The following is a 17,918-nucleotide window of genomic DNA, read 5'->3' as shown; positions in this document are numbered from 1 at the left end:
AACACCATCTCCACATAAAACATGACCAAGATAAGTTACAGACCCAACTGCAAAATTGCATTTGGAGAATTCAATGGTCAAGCCTTTTTCTTCGAGGATGCCTAAAACCTCTTCTAGAACAGAATTATGTTCATCTTGGTCCTCACCGTAAACCAGAATATCATCCTGAAAAAATTTAACTTTAGGATGTTTTCCAAATAACTGATGCATAATGCGCTGAAAGATGGCTGCAGCGGACGCTAAGCCAAATGGCATACGTTTAAATTGAAAACATCCCATAGGGGTAATAAACGCAGTAAGTTGTTTACTATCAGTGTCAAGAGAAATTTGATGGTATGCAGCAGACAGGTCGATTGTGGAGAAAACTTTAGCTCCGTTGACAGAAGCTAACATCTCAGAAATTTTTGGTAAGGGAAATTTATCTATTACAATATTTTCATTTAAATGGCGAAGATCGACACAAAGGCGGATTTTGCCATTGGCACGTCGTGCGATAACAACTGGCGAAATCCAATTGGAAGACTCTATCGGTTCAATAATGTCTTCTTTAACTAATTTTTCCAATTCTTTTTCAACATCATCTCGAATTAAAATGGGAATATTTCTGGCTTTGAAAGTTTTGGGATTGGCATTCTCTTTCAAAACAATATGGTGGGAAAAACCTTTAAAATTGCCAATTTTCCCACTAAAAACTTTAGGAAATTTTTTAAGTACGGATTCACCAATCTTTGTTCCTTCATTAACTACTAAAACAGGATCTGGACTGTTGGGGTTCAAAATAATATCTAAATCCCATTGATCCTTCCACCCTAAAACCGAAGGTCCAAGTTTTGCTACATACAGTTTGCCTAAAGATTCTCTACCTTTAAATCTAAATTTCAAGGGTTTGTAACCAATTACATCAATTTTCCCACCTGAAAACCCTTCGGCAGAAATATCAGGTGAATAAAGATCGTTTCCTAAATAATGTACGAACTTTGAATTCCAGACATTCTCATTGATAATGGTATATGGGGAACCAGAATCTGCGTAAATGTCAATGGGAACCCCACCAATTAGCATATTACATATAGGTTTTTTAAGAATATTCCTTTTAACTGAGTCATTAATATTAAAAATGTAAACCTTTTCCAGAGGTTTCACGGCACATTCATCATTCATTGAACAGGGTAATACATTTTTCACACAATCATCTTCAAAACAACAATGCATGACTTTGTTGGATAAATCTTCTTCTTCACTAGAAGATGAATCATATACAACATTGACTTTTTTGTTTTTAAGTCTATTACAAGCTCTTGAGTAATGCCCAATCAAACTACAATTCGAACATTTTTCTTTGATTGCTGGACAAAGCTTGTAATTGGCCAAATGCGAGCTGCTGCCACATCGGAAGCATTTTAAATTATCAGGTTTTTTGAACTCAGGAGGTTTGTTTTTAGTTTGAATTCTTTGCTTATAGTTGGATTTATTTTGAACTTTCGAAACAATTTGATCACGAGTAGATTGGTGTGCAAGAATAGACTTCTCTTCATTTTTAATCGCTTTTGCACTACGACCAGAAAGTTCTGCTTTTCTTACGATAGCAAGAATGTCTTTGAGGTCCGAATCACCATTTATCCAAAGTCTATCTTGAATAGAAGGATCAGAGGCGTGCATAACTACCTGGTCGCGAATAAATTGTTCTTGTAAATGATCAAATTTACAATCCTCAGCAATTTTTTTGAGTTCAGCAATATAAACATCAATGTTTTCTCCAGGTTGTTGTTTCCTGTGAAAGAATTTGTAGCGAGTAATGCCAATGCAAACCTTTGGTGAAAAATGACTATCAAAGTCTTTTAAGATAATATCAAAAACATTTGCATCACCACCTCCACTACTCTTAGGCATTTCTTCATAAACTTTAAGACCACCAGCGCCTAGTGAATGTAAGAATAATTTCTTTTTTCTTTCAGGTTTCATTTTACCATCCTCATCAATGGTGTCAATAAAATTCATGAAGTAAGCTTTCCATTGAAGCCATTTCATGCATGGTTCTAATCCAGAGGGCCAAAAAGGTTGAGGGGACTGAATTGTAAAATTTTGTGAAGTCATTGTGAGAATATAAGAAAGAAGAAAACAAAATAAGGCTTACTTGTAATTCCAATGGTAGTCCTCCTCTCACAGTTTTTTTTTTTTTTTTTTAAATGCTATGAATAAAAGAACTGTAGACTTAAATATGATATAATGTAATCCTAGCACTGAGCGCTGTAAATATAACTGATCCTAGCGCTGAGTGCTGTAAACCGGATTGAAAACTGCCTTTCGCGTTGAGCGCCGTGTCTTGAACGAAGATCTGCTTCACGCGTCCGTTGCCATGGAGAAGGTAAACATGGTTAAAGTGTTGAAGTGTGAGAACGTCATCGCGTATGGCGCGTTTAGCGTGAGACGTCACAACAACACTGGAAGCGAGGTGAAGGAAGCTCGAGGAAGGCGCTCGAGGGACGCGCGCAGACTGCCAGCGGTTGCTCTTTCAAAAGATGCACTTAAGGTTAGAGCGCTTTTATTAAATAAAAAGGCATGAAAGTCTGAGGTCAAAGCGCTTCTATCAAACGCAAAGGTATGATTTGGTGAAAGTGCAAGCGGGGGAGGTTCACCGCTAGATCCAATGCGCAAGGCAACCAATTAAAGAAGGTAGTCTACTCACGAGTGATATTCCTTGAAACGAGGATGTGAAGAAGTTGGAAATGCTTCAGGACACGAAACGCATTCCACATCAAAGTAGCGTTGGTCAAAAATCTTCTCTTTGAAGTATTCTTTGACAGAAGAAAATCACAAAAACGCTGAAAACTTGTCAGAATGCTGCAATGGGTTCTAGATTTTCCTGGTGTTTCTTATCAGCCAAGTCGCCAAATTGTAAAGTTGACTACACATGGATTGTAGTTAAAATGTAGTTTATTTAACGAAACACAGGAGCAAGGTAGGGAACATCCTACACAGGTCTTCTTCCTCAGCAACTGCTCCTGTTGCCAGGAAGGGATCTAGGATACAGTGGAATCTACAATATTAATTCTAAAAGATCTTAAAGGGACAACATAACAACCATTTGTCAACTAAGATCACACAATTTGTGCAGGTTTTCTGGATTCATTGTGAAACAAAACAACCACTAAATGGTATTAACTTGTCTTTGGTTATGTTAAGGATGTGTTTCTACCTCTTTGTGAATAGTTGTGCAGTTTTTATATATCACAAATTCAGTAAATCTTTACATGGGCCCAGAATCACAGGAAGTTGAGCTGACACCAAGACTCAAACCTTGTTCCCCAGTTCCAAAGTCAGCAGCTGTGGCCCTGACACCATCGTAGGTAGAGGGCAGCTGTCAGGCAGAAGCCACATGAAAGCCTTAGTTAGGCTTCCGCTCAAGCCTGGTTCGAGCTTTTCTGTACCTCGCCTACCTTTACCCCTCTGCCCAAAACCAGTACCCAGAACACAACACCCCAGTGAGGTAACCTCTGAGCGCCACTCCTTTTCTGCCATTACATTTACACCAAATTCTCAGAGCACTCCTTTCATTTCCTCCCGCATTCACCCTACTCCTCCCCTTGCCACATTAAATGTTTATGTCTCACTTGATTTTAATAAAAGTTCTCTAACATAAAGCGCACAACTGTTCACGGGCACAGCAGTAGCAAAAAACACATGAAGGTACCTCTAAATGTTCTAATCGATGTCTCAATATCCTGGGGTGGGGGGTCTAACTGGGTCAGGGACCCCTTAGTTTGATACCTTGTGCAGGCAGTCACGCAACGCCCACTGGCCGACACTGTGCACTGGCAGTGCGACCCCGGGCTTAAAGTTCCTGACTCGGGCGGGGTGGGAGGAGCACTCTCCGTGTACTTTAGAACGGGCCCCTCAAGTTTCGCTACGTCACTGTCCGCATAAAGCTCCAAAACACCAGCATCAGGGGTACAAGCACTACATAAATGCAAGTACAAAACAATATAATAGAAGTTTATAGGCCACCCGTACTGGTGTCGGGATACTATATCCTCTGTGCTGGAAAAAGTAAATTGAGGCACAACGTCTGCCAGTGATAGATTCACAAAGTTAAGTATTACCAAGAGTAGTAAATGCTGCGGTTGCCTACTCGGTGACCCCCACCCACAGTGAACGTTGGAACTATAACGAGAGTACTCTGCTTGAGATAAGGAGGACGCTGTGCTCATTCACGATGACCTCGCGCACCGTGCCTCGGGCTCTGCGCTTCCGCCAGTGCCGGCTCCTGCAGCTAAATGTCAGAGCCGCGCAAAGCACTTTACTCTGATTGGCTTAGAGGACATGGATACTTAGCCTATATAAACTCGCTGCGTGCATCACAACTGTCACCGGGGATAAGACGGAGAAACAGACGGAGGGTGAGAGGAAGCGAAGACGTCTCATCAGCTGTGGGTAAGTAACACTCCATAGCGGATCTGTACTCACCGCAAGGAAAACGCAACGGTCACTACGAGCGGTCTGCTGCTGAGTCAGGCTCCGCTGATTCTACAGGTGCCAGCGAGCTCGCGAGGGCTGTCGCTTTCATTACCACATGCATGTTTATCGTTCGAATTGCTTTTTAGCCAGCAACTATAAAAACACAACAATTAGAAATGTGTATCTGGCTATACAGAGATCGAGATCGATACTTGTGTGATTTACTTTTTCCATTTTTTTTAAAGCTAAGGTAAATTGAACGCGCTTGCTTAATTGATGTTACGTTTTTATACACCCACATGCATATATTAATTTACAAGTAAGTAGTATATGAACTGTAAGGTAGATACCTACAAAATGTTAGCCGCGTGGCAGCCTTTCAGCATACTTTATTTTTTTATACAGTGACAATTTTTACCAATGTGAACAAAATGGATTTATGCGATGACTCGTTCTAGGTCTATGTAAATCTCTGGGCACATATTTCCCGTATCATACAAATAGAAAATAAAGGACAACGTGGGGCTGTTCGGTGGTTTAGCAAATTATTAAACCTGCAACCAACAGTTATTTGTTTTGGCAGAACACTTCATTAGAAGTTTCGAACGACTATTTTCTTTGCCTGAAAATAGTCGTACGTTGCCAGATTTCAAATATGCACGCCCCCTAGACTGCTTCAGGAAACAATGCACTCTGTAGATACAGTGTTTTTGTTTCTTGCTAGGTCCACGTTTCAGGTAAGATAAATATACATGTATATAGCGGGCATATGAACTCTGAACTTTGTAAAAGTCTACATTTAGCGGAACGCCATCTGTTTAAGATTTTATTTGAGTCCGCATATATATGTTACTTAATTAATGCTTCGTTTGGGCATCATGAACAAAAATGATTTATAGGCATAAAAAGTGCATATAAATTTAGGTATAGATGCTAAAAAGTCACCCTGTTGTTTCGGTGCAAGAGTAGTGGGTGAGGTGTGCACGCAGTGCTCGTGACGACTGTCGGTGGCGCGGTAGATGGATTATGCGGGAGAAGGGGTACGTTTAATTGACTGGCTTAATATCATGGAGAGCTTGTAGAGTTGCATATGCGGTTATGTGCTGGGCCACTGGAAATATGCGGCAGAGGAGGACCAAAATATGTGGCATGGTTGGCTAAATTATGCTGCAATAAAAGGTAAATTGTGTGGTGTAATGTGGCACATTTTGTGATAGGCTTACTTATGTCTCTGTAAAGGTTTCACCTTAATAATACCAGCTTAACACTCAAATACAGCTAGAAGCAACAGAAAGTGTTCCATCAACCTTTGCGAAGGGTCATTCCACTCCACAGCAATATGTGTCATCACAATTTTTGGTAATTATTGATCCGTCTGAGTAATAAACAATTTTTTGGTTAAAATCTGTAGATAATGCAGCAGATGATAGATTATATGGCAACTCCATAACTATACTGAAAAAGCCACAGCAGCAATATTGCATAATTCCAGAGCCCCAATTATCTGAGACTGTCGATCTTACGAGTTTGGACAGGGTGCTGGTGATAAAGGTGTCTGCTTTCTAAAAGAGATGAAAGGAGGAGTGTGAGTCAGTGAAGGAGCAGCTGCTGCACACATCCGGTGTGCTGTGGTTTAGGAATTCGTTCTTGGCTCAGTGGGAAGAAGGTGAGTGGTGGTTTTATTTGTGGATGCTGTTGGTAGTCGCAACAAGAGGTGGCAGCAGATAAGATGCAACTGGAAAGCTTCACTCTACTATCAGAAAGAATCTTGAGATGTAGGGCCAAATACATCAAGCCAATTTGCATTTGGGAATGCTTTAAAAAATATTTTGTAAGAGCAAGTAGTGGTTCCACAGACCATTGCTTACTCTTAAAAAATGAAACTTAAAGGTTTCATTTCCTATTTTTAAATGGGTTTCGTTTTATATTATGGAAAATGAGGCTGCATTTAAAAAAAGATTGCTTTATTAAAAATCAATCACAGACATGGTGGTCTGCTGACAACCATCCCTGTGATGCTTGAGATTCATAATGGGTTGCAAATTGTGACCTACCTCATTAATACTCATTAGGTTGATCGTTTTGCAACCTACTAGGAATCGGTATTTGGATTTTTTTTCATACTTTAAGAATTCTGATTTCCTGATTGCTATGCAGAGACAATCACAATTAGGAAATTGGTATTCCAAACGTTGCTTCATCTGGCCCTTAGAACAGGTCAGAGGAGACTGAGTAAGGCAGGAAATTATGTGATATTGAATGGCCGGGATGGGCAGAAAGAGTCAGCAAAAATAGCACAGAGTAAGCAAATGACATTATCATTTTGGGGTCATCAGCCAGAACAGCAGGAAAAACTAAACTTGAGATATCTCACAGTGGTATAATGCAAAATAATGGGGTCACCTGAAGAATGGGTGGAAGGTCCCTGACACTTAAATAGCTTACAGATACAAATTGGCCTTGGGCTCAAGGTCTTCCCCCCACCCTGACTGCAGAGTTCTATGTTATGCCCCTGGTCTCACGAGAATGTTTACAGGAAAAGAGGCTACTCACAATTAGAGATCTTTCAGAGATACTTATTGGCTATGTGTTGAGGTGCAGGTAGGCGCAAGGATAAAAGCCCAAAATAATCTGGAGTCATGACGTCCAGTCCTGTTTTTCTTTATTCCTGAAAGTTACCCTGTCATTTTTGCTTAGGCAATAGTGTGTGTGGCTCCTGATTCTTAGATACCCCTTAAACTGCAATATTTGGTTTTCCCCAAGGGCACAGATTGGTGTGTCCTGAAATGAGGAGAACCCCCCCCCCTCATAACCCCAATGTGTAGTCTCAAGGATTTTCCTTGCTCATTTAGCTCTCGCTGGCCCTGGCAAGTGGCAGCAATAACAAGAATTGGAGTTGCAGTTGCATGCAAGGCGGGTTTCAAAGGAATTGGGGTGCGTACACACCCACTTCCTGTTCATCCCTTCAGTCTCCCACATGGATCCCTTCCTCCAGGACCCCCTTCCTTGGCGCCGAGATCCGGGTACGTCTTCTTTGCAGTATTTACCCATTGACTGCACTGAGCACACATGATCTGGACTTATGTAGTGGGAAAGTACTCGAAGTAGGTCTTTTTCCACATATATCATGCATATGTGTACATTTAAAAATTGTGCTGTCAAAATATACACACCTGCATCACCTCATATTAAAAAGTATTCTCCACCATCAGAAAAGCAGCAGCTTGGCCAGCAGGAACATCGTAATACAGCGGAAGGAAGACCACTGGGGGCGGCGGTACGGCGGTCCAACCGACTAACTCATAATCAGGCACTATATGACTTTGGTGTCATTTTGTGCCTTTAAATATGAAAGGGTAACTTCTTGAAGATCTATTACCAGAATAGCAATGATTAAATATCATCCTAAATTAATTATGTGAAATGTACAAGTCTTATCTATTCGTATACTTTTGATTAACTTCACCCATTTCAGCTATTCACAAAATCTGAGTGTAAAGTTTCTCAAAAGTATGGACTTACACATCTTCATCCCCTGAAAAAGGAGATGGAGCCAGCTATGGTGTCGGGAAGACCTGCAAAACATTCCCTGTAGAAATGTAGGGCGTCGGTGACCTCTCGATGAGCCCCAAAGGGCGGCATCCGCAGGCGTCGGTTCCGGAGGTCGGTGCAGGAGACTTCGGTCCCTTGAAGTCAGAGACGTTGCAGATCGAACTCCTCGGAGTAGAAGTCAGGAGCACCGGCGTCGGCAGGTGTGTGGGCTGCGGGGCGAAGTGCAGCCATGCGGTGTGCAGTGCCCTCGGAGACGGTCGGAAAGCAGCATCAGTAAGACCAGGGTTGCGGTGCGAAGTGATGCAGTGTTCATTGCGGTGCTGGTAGGCCACGGTGCAAGCAGCGTCGTTGTCGTTGCTGTAGCTCTGTTGTCGGCTGGCGAACTGGAGTCAATGGTGCTGGCGTCAGTGGGCTAAGGCTGCAGTGTGTAATGAGGGTGGTGCGTCATGTAACTTATGAGCGGTGCCCACAAACCACGGTGCAAGCAGCGTTGTCGATGTCGGCGTGGAGCGTCATCGTCGGGGATATCAAGGCGGCGTCATGAAGCGAGGCGGTGTGAAGTGCGATGCCCACAAGTCACAGTACAAGCAGTCGCTCAGTGACAGCGTCAGGTGGTGTCTTCGGTGAGACCAGAGTTGCGGTGCAGCGTGCGGCGCAGCCCTCTGCGGTGCCTTCAGGTCATGGAATCGGCAGCAGCGTCGTAGACAGCGTTGGGTTGCTTTTTTTCCTGTTGCAGCACAAAACACACAATCCCCTTTGCTGATGGCAGAAGAACTTGAAGTGTTTGCTGTTTCTGAGATTTCTTGAACAGGGGGCAAGCTCTACCTCAAGCCCTTGGCGAAACTCAATAAATTCCAGTTCTTACACTGCCCAAGACAGAAGCAGCCATGGTAGGCCAACACAGCAAAGCACTCAGCAAAGTGGTAGTTCCTCCTCACAGCTTCTCCAGCTCTTCTTCTTGGCAGTCTTCTTGGTCCAAAATAGTTCTAAAGTTCTGGAATCTGGGCCCCAATATTCATATTTCAAATGCCTTTGTCCTCTTAGGCAGAGTGTGTCTCTTAGTCCAAACCAGTTTGGTCCTCTCTAGCCCAGCTTTCCAGCAGGAGGCGGATGCAGAATCGTCTGCAGCAGACCAGGACCATTCAGGTTCAAGGAAATCTCCTCCCACTACTCTAAATTCAGCACCGGTCTATTCAGCCCAGTCCTGACTCATCCAGACTCTCTGGAGCCACTTCACATCCCCAACCCCCATCACTCCAAAGCCAGACAGTCAATGCACAAACTAGCAGAGGCATACAGGATGGCTAAGCAAGAAAATACCTACTTTCAAAAAGGGGCACTTTCAAACACAGAATGTAAAAATCACCTTTACTAAAAGCTGCATCTTTAGATTTGGAGTTCAGGTATACTAAACTTTATTTTCCTATCTGGTTCCAATGGGAATTTATATTTATAAGATGTTATTAATTAACTTCCATGTTTTCCCATGGGCCAGATAGCCTTTCAATAGTGAAAACAAATAGGCAGTATTTCACTATCAGGACATGCCACACACATCAGGGCATGTCCTACCTTTCACATACAGTACACCCTGCCCATAGGTATACATTGGGCCTAATTTAAGGGTGACTCACATGTAAGAAAAAGGAAGGTAAGGGCTTGGCAAGTGGGTGCACTTGCCAAGTCGACATGGCAGTATGAGACTGCACACAGACACTGCAGTGGCAGGTCTGAGTTACCTTTGAAGTGCTGCTTGTGTGGGTGGCACAACCAGTGCTGCAAGCCCACTAGCAGCATTTGATTTACAGGCCCTGGGCACACACAGTGCACTGTACTAGGGACTGACTAGTAAATCAAATAACCAATCATTGAATCACCAATACATTACAACATTTACAACAGGAGCACTTGCACTTTAACACTGAACAGCAGTGAGAAAGTGCGCAGAGAAACTAAACCAGCAAAAACCGGGAGGTCAGACAGCAAACAGACAGGGGAAACACGCCAAAAGATGCCAAGTCTAACAAGAGTTTTTTCTGCGATCCTCTACTTTAAGCTGGTGAGCGAGAAAACTCCTACTCCAGACCACCTCCCGGCGAGATTTCTCAATGAGGGCGGTCGCGTATGGCTGCTACAGCTCACGTTGAGAAACCTTCCATCATGTTGAGGAAGGTGCCGCTCAAATAGTACATTTACTCGAGCGGTAGAAAGTAGCAGCGCACTCTTGTGCTGCACATGGTGCAGTTCGCTCTCATTCTCCAGCGCGGGACAAACACCCGGCTCTAAAAATCAGTGCAAGTATCGCAACCTAACACACTCCGCCGCTTGTGGAACTCTGCGTAGTGCAGCGGAACTCCGCAAACTCTGCCCAAACTTACTCTAGACATGTGTTTCAGGAGTCATTCTTTCATCAGTAGAGAGCAACAGGTTGTTTTGAGGGTGCTGGAAGTGCTGCCCATTCTTCTCAGGTCTCTGTACCACTCTGATACACAGCACTGTCTGCTCAAACAATGGTGAGTACTAAGGACTTTCAACTGAAGAGAGTATTATCATGCATTACATTTACCACAATGCACCTGGGCTAATTGTGAGCTGGTATGCTGGGCAGTGTGCTCCATCCTCCTTTTGTGATTGTCTCCTTACATGAAATGGGTGATCATAAACTTGTCTCCGTCACCTTCATTTTGTCTAGAACATTGGTTCCTCAGTAAAAATCATTAGTCACCTGTGAAGCCTCCACTTTCAGCTTCTCGTGTTCCCAGTGCTATAGCCTCAATCGATACGGACTTTGCCTAACGCTAAACCTCTGCAAATGTTTTTGATAAACCCAAAAGAAACTTCTACCACCAGTAGAGAAATAGACTGTGCAATTCCAACTATTTCTAATGCGATGATTCCATGTGGACGAACCTCTTCTGTATCAGAGGGGGAGGATGATGTTTTAAAACATGCCTGCAAGAGACTCTCTAGAATGGTTTAACTGACTGCTGAACTTCATCTGCAAGAGTGTCCTTATTTTTGGTTCCTGATAAGAACCAGTAATTAAGCTGTTTGACTATTAGGGATTAAATCAGGTGACAATAAAGATTGCTACCCAATGGCTTTGATACAAAAACATGAATCATTACAGAAAAAGATCTCCATGGGGTATATTATCTTCTTTGCTAGAAAGAAGGAGGGAAGTGCAAGACCGCTCTTTGGATGCCTTTTTTGCATTATAAGTATCAAGTAAGGGGCTTTGGTCTCTTTAATGGCACCCATTTTTTTTCAATCATTTATTGACCACTTTTGTATCGTATATTTTTGATCAGTTTGTAGGTATTTAGTTAGATGACATATGGATTTTTTCTATTGTGCAGGATCAGGGAATTATCACTGTATTAACAAGACTAAGACAAATCTGAGAAATTGGAATTTGAAAAAAAATTCTTGGCTACTTCTTGAGTTTAGCTGATGTGTCTCTGGATCCTTAGAAAGCAGCAGCCATTGAAGAATGGGCATTGCTAAAATTATTAAAGGAAAACCAATGTTTTCTGCTTAGCCAATTTTTCTTCTCAATTCATCAGGGGATTTACTAATGAAACTTGCTTTAGATCAAACCAGCTCAAGAAAGAAAATTTGCTTCATGGATTCCTTTGGGATGAGCCAATTGAACAAGACTTTCAGAATTTCAAAAAGACCTTCATTGAAGTCTCAATGTTACTACCTGGTTCTTTTATGCAACATAGCAAACTGTTAAGGTGGCTACTGTTGGGCATTGGCCATAAATCATAACAGCGTCACCCAGGCAAAGAATTTAGAGAACATTCAGCTTCCAACCATTAATAAAGGTGCATTAAAGACAATATGGTAGGGGAGAGCCCTGGAACAACAATTGGCCGGAAACAGCACTTAACCCTTCTAAGAGAGCGGGGCAGATTCCATCTACAGACCAGTATCTCATTTCTGCACTAGTAATTTTAGAACCATAGGAAATATTCAAACTTCTATTTTCCAATCCAGCATTTATTCATCAATCTCCAAGTTTTAATCATACAAATCAGGCAGGAGAGGAGCTTAGCTCATCCGGGTATTCTCAGGGTCAAAATACAAAATTTCAAACTCATACTGTACATATTAAAACAATGTATACAAATAGTAAATATAACATTTAAAATAGCCATCAGTTATTAATAATCAACTATTCAATCAAATAAATCCTTAGTATGTATAATCCTCCCTCTCCTGAATATTAATGTTTTGTATGCATATGTAGTTTTGCAGCTTTGATTAGGTTCTCGTTTTGGGACGAATCAAGTTAGCTGGGCTCACCGCTGTTTTAACTTTCCCAAAGAGTGTATCTTTCAATAGTGGAGCAAATTCAGTGATACCGGGGCTCAGTGGTTGTTTTTACTAGACAATGATTGGATGGGGAGCAGAGGACACAATTTCCTTGCTTGTATTAGGGTCCACTGCACAATTGCTACACCACTGACATGAGTAGGGCACAGAACACCTATCAACACCAAGACAATTGGAACAACAAAAACCTATAGCCTATAGCAGTTTCAACTACAATTTTACATAGAGGCCCTCAAGCCTTGAAACCCTAAAATAAACAAAATTACAAATACCATGCATTCTCTATCTTTACCCCCACCTCAGAAATCTTTAGACATGAATTTGCGGCTGCCAGAAAGTCGAAAATTTCGTTTTCTTTGCAGATATATCACTTAGCACATAGATAGGTGCAGTAGTGAGTAGCTGCTGTCATCTCATCCTTAAATTGAGACCCATCCTTCCCTAGTTATCACCGGAGCAGAGAGCGAGGGTGGTTGGTGCCACTGTTAACTCACAGCAAGACGACTATAATGCCTTCTATTCAGATTTTCCTTTGTATATAATCCCTAGGCTGATCTTTGGCTCTGAAATAAACCTGTTCTAAGCTAGAAAGGGATGTTTTAACCCGTTCCATGCTTGTGACGGAACCAATCCGTCATGAGCCATGGGCGGCGTGTGCTCATGATGGCATGGTTCCGTCATGCTGCTGCCGCTCCGCCCACATGGCGGGTGAATTAATGAGTGGGCGGGGCCATGACGGAACCACGCCGTCATGAGCACAAGCCGCCCGTGACTCATGGCAGCGTGGTTCTGGCACGCGCACAGCGGCGCCGGACTCACACCCCAACCCCCTGCGCCGCAGTGAAATTCGCGCCGTGGCTAAGGAGTTCAGGCCAATGTGAAGAGATCTTTTCATAGAGTAGTGAGCTGGTTATGAGAGCAGTCAGTTCTCATTTCAGTTGTGTACTTAAGAGTGCACCTGTGGAAGTTTCTGGGTGTTGTGTGCAGATATTTCTCTTCTTGGCAGGTCAGGGTGGGACTAGATGAGGTGGTGTATATCACTGAGAAGGCATGCACATGCCAAGGCCTCAGTTGAAGTCTTCATTGTGTTTTGTGATGCAGCATAGAGTGGCCCACAAAGGGTTGGAAGACAGTGATATAAATAACTTACTGCCATGCAGCACGAACAGCAGTACATTGTTGGTTGTTTGTTGAGACCATATGTTCACTGACATTCTGCTGCACACATAGAAAGAGGAAAAAGCTGTACAAAAACAATCCTGCCTACAACAAAGCCACCCTTACACCATGGTGCAAGGGTACCTACTTTGCAACTAGGCTGCCAAAAGAGCACCAGTGCAAGGGGAAAGGACAGGAATGCACTGTATTGGATAAATACAGTGCATTCCTGCTTTTTCCCAGTAATACAAGGCAGCACAACCAGGTTATTTGTTACAATGCCCTGCACCGCTAATGTCATAAATATGCCCCAAGCTCTGTTATATATCAAGCACTGTGGTATTAAGTGAAATGGAGTCAGATAGACAAAATTTGAGTATGCAAAGCAGTTGGTGTGTTTGCACTGCCTTGCGACCCAATATTCATTTAACACAGCGACAGGTGTACATATCAGTTGCAGAGCAAAATTACTATTTGGTAGAATTTACAAATCATGCCCCATTAAAGATAGCGAGGCAAGATCCTTCTTGAAACTCCTTCTTTATTGACTGTAAATGCATAAATGGAGGTCTGCAAAGTGAAAGCAGGTCCCCATCCCTGCATTTGCATTCACACTATGACAACCTTTTTTTTAATGTTGCCCCTTCCATTAGAAGGGACAGAGACTGATTTAAAAATAGATGTGATATATTGTGAATGGCATTAGGGAAGCAGGCAGTGTTCATCTGACCCACTATCTGCTTCCCTCAGGACCTACAGTCCCCATTCACAAGTTGGAACTGCGCAGCTGTCAGTATTCAACCAATGGTTTGTGGCCACATTGCTCCTGCTTACAAATGATACATTCCATAGCGAACCATTCACACCCAATTTCCTTGTGATTAGTTATGGTTCGCAAACTGTATAATGTGACATGAAAAACATTTTCAAATCGAAATTTAGAGATGATATACTACAACACCATATTTGGCAGTCGCAAAACCTGTAATTTTGTGAATCTCTGACTTTACAAATGTAAAATCTTTGGATACTTCAGGCCCAGGAGTTTAGGGGCAGCAATGCCCTCACTAAGTGGAAGAGAGCAGGTAAGCAGGTTACTGTAGCATAATTTAATGCTACAGAATATTCGAGGGAAGAAAAACACCAAATATATGACTGAAATTTGGTGTATATTATATTTATTTATTTGAAAAGTTTTATATAGTATGAATGTTACCCTTGCGGATATCAGATCAGTTTGCTTGTAAAACTAAATTCTGAAGATCTGTTCTAGAAATGTGTTCATTAATAAAAGTTTGACTACTTTCTTGAAAGATGTAGTGGAAGGGATCATTCTTTTTTCAGGGGGAATAGAATTCCACATTTGAAGGGCAATTTCAGAGAAAACTCTATTGGAGGTTTTCTTCCTGAAGAATCTCTGTGGTTTTAGCATAAGGGTGCTGGAATTTGTAGAGGATCTTGAGCCTCGAGAAAGTTCAAGCTTCTAGCGAGATAACTTGGGGTGGTATTGAAGTGTAGAGCTTTGTGAGTCATGCATGCAATTTTCAATTGAAATCTTGCCTCACTGGGGAACCAGTTCAGGGATTTCAAGTCAGGGGGGATTGGATTGTTTCTGTTTGATCAGGTAATGAGGCTTGTTGACAAGTATAGGGAGGCCCTTAAAGGGGCTGTTGTGGTTCTGGGCAAGTCTGAGAGTGTTGCACTTCCATATTCCAATCCGGGAATCACTAGGGCTTGCACTGCAGACTTGAAGTCATTATGAGGGAGGAAGAATTGTTGTTCTCTTAATATGTTCATTTGGAGGTTTGCACCTTTAGTGGTGGCACGAATGTGCTTCTGCATTAAGGTTTTTGTTAATCAATCAATCAATCAGGGTTGGTACCGCGCAACTACTCACCCATGAGCATCTCAAGGCGGATGTATGACGTTACAACGCATACTTTTACAACGCCTATCATTACAACGAATTTTTTACACCGCAAAAACTTTTACAACGCATACCATTACAACGCAAGATTTTACAACGCAAATACCTTTGCAACGCATACCATTACAACGTAAATATTGGTAAGTATATAATATTTTTTTTAATATAAATTAATTTAAATTATTAAAATATAATTAAATTTAATTTAATTTTACATAATTAATTTAATTTAAATATAATTTTATTTTATTTTTACAAATTAACCCTGTACCCCAAAAATCCCAAACTGACCCTGAACCCTAAAAATACCCCTTTACCCCAAAAACCCAAAACTAACCCTGAACCCTAAAAATACCCCTTTACCCCAAAAACCCAAAACTGACCCTGAACCCCAAAAATACCCCTTTACTCAAAAACTGAAAACTGACCCTGAACCCTAAAAATACCCCTTTACCCAAAAACTGAAAACTGCCCCTAAACCCTAAAAATACCCCTTTACCCAAAAACTGAAAACTGACCCTGAACCCTAAAAATACCCCTTTACCCAAAAACTGAAAACTGACCCTGAACCCTAAAAATACCCCTTTACCCAAAAACTGAAAACTGACCCTGAACCCTAAAAATACTCCTTTACCCAAAAACTGAAAACTGACCCTGAACCCTAAAAATACCCCTTTACCCAAAAACTGAAAACTGACCCTGAACCCTAAAAATACCCCTTTACCCAAAAACTGAAAACTGACCCTGAACCCTAAAAATACCCCTTTACCCAAAAACCCAAACATATAATATTTTAAAAATAATTATATACTTACCAATACTTACGTTGTAATGGTATGTGTTGTAAAGGTACCTGCGTTGTAAAATCTTGCGTTGTAATGGTATGCGTTGTAAAAGTTTTTGCGTTGTAAAAGTTTCGTTGTAATGGTAGTTCGTTGTAAAAGTTGCGTTGTAAAGGTTGTTTCCCTCTCAAGGCACTAGGACGAGGTGGGACGGCTCCGTTGAGTGCTGGGGTCATCCCAAGGTCCAGGTCTTAAGTTCCTTCCTGAACTAGAGGAGTGGAGGGAGAGGTTGTTCCAGGCCTTGGCTGTGGGGTAGGAGAAGCACTTTAATCCCATTCTGGTCTTGTAGATGTGTGGGACAATGGTCAGAGAGATGTCAGCTGATGGGAGAAGTCTCGGGTGGGTGGAAGGAGAGGCGGTTGTTAAGGTATGCTGGTCCGATGTTGTGGAGTCATGTTTGCATGAATGAGGAGCTTGAAGGTTATTCTTCTTTCAATTGGGAGCCAGTGGAGATCTCTGAGGTGTTGGGTGATATGGTTGTGACGGGGGAGTTCTAGGATCAGTCTGAATGTAGCGTTCAGTACAGTCTGGAGTTTGCAAAGTAGTTTATTGTTGAATCCGGCAGAGAGACCACTGCCTTAGTGCAGTCTGCTACTGATGAGGGCGTGACCATTTTTCTGGATTCAGGTAGGATCCATCTGAAAGTTGTTTGGGGTACGTGGAGGGTATTGAAGCAGGCTTACGATACGGCGTTGATCTGGTGGTTCAAAATGAACGATGAGTCAAGTATAATGATGAGGTTTTGTGAGTGGTCCAGCTGTGTGGGGGGTTTCCGAGGGTGGGGGCCACAAGGTGTTGTCCCACATGGAGGGGGTGGAGCCAAGGATGAGGACTTCTGTTTTCTCGGAGTTGAGTTTCAGGCAGCTCTGCTTCATCCAGGTTCCGACGGCTTTCATCACTTCTTGGAAGTTGTGCCTGGTGATGTTGGGTTCTTTGGTGAGGTAGAGCATGAGCTGGGTATTGTTGGTGTTTTGCCGAGAGTTATTCCCAGTGATCTTGGTGAATCAATATTTTGTGGTGTGCAATTGAATGCTGTTAGTTGCTTCATCCATTCATTAACATTGTGCAAATAATTGGGTGGGGCAATTTGGAGGAATTCCATGTTTAGAGTGTTAAGTTTGAAGTGGTTGCATGACAGTCAATTTTGGGTATTTTGAAGAATAGGATTGCGGAATCAGATGTCTTTGGGGAGGAGACTTTCAGGTACAGCTGGATATCATCAAACTACATATGATAGTGGAAGCTAAATGATATTGTATTTCTGTTAGTGGCTCTAAGAACAAGTTAAATATAGTGGGTGAGATAGTGAGGAGCCTTGTGGGACCCCAAGTTTGACTGGAGCAATCTTAGAGAGGGACTGATTTACCTTACTTTGACTTTTTGCATTCTATTTTCAAGAAATTAGGTGAACCAATTTAGGTGGGGCTCTGAGATTCTCGGTAAATCTAGAAGTAGTAATGCTTAACCATATCAAATGATGAGGATAGGTCCAAGAGGATCAATAGGCATGATTATTTTTGATCCAACATTTTTACAGCATCATCCACTATATATGTCAGTACCGATTCAGTGATATGCTTGGAGGGGAAGCCTGATTAGAATTGGTCGAAAAGACTGAATTGCTCAATGGGTTTACAGAGTTG

General features: G+C 42.1%; 1 protein-coding gene across 1 annotated transcript in view; it reads left to right on the top strand.

The window, feature by feature from the left end:
• The first annotated feature begins 4,163 nt into the window (after window positions 1-4,163).
• LOC144829207 (aromatic-L-amino-acid decarboxylase-like) overlaps window positions 4,164-17,918 on the top strand; it is a 626,175-nt gene continuing 612,420 nt past the window's right edge. Inside the window, exon 1 of the mRNA XM_078688108.1 lies at window positions 4,164-4,431. The gene's annotated coding sequence lies outside the window, so the exon portion shown is untranslated. The remainder of the gene's footprint in view (window positions 4,432-17,918) is intronic.

Source organism: Lissotriton helveticus, chromosome 4_1 (assembly GCF_964261635.1).
Source record: "Lissotriton helveticus chromosome 4_1, aLisHel1.1, whole genome shotgun sequence".
Taxonomy (NCBI): domain Eukaryota; kingdom Metazoa; phylum Chordata; class Amphibia; order Caudata; family Salamandridae; genus Lissotriton; species Lissotriton helveticus.
This window is presented reverse-complemented; position numbering and strand designations above follow the sequence as displayed.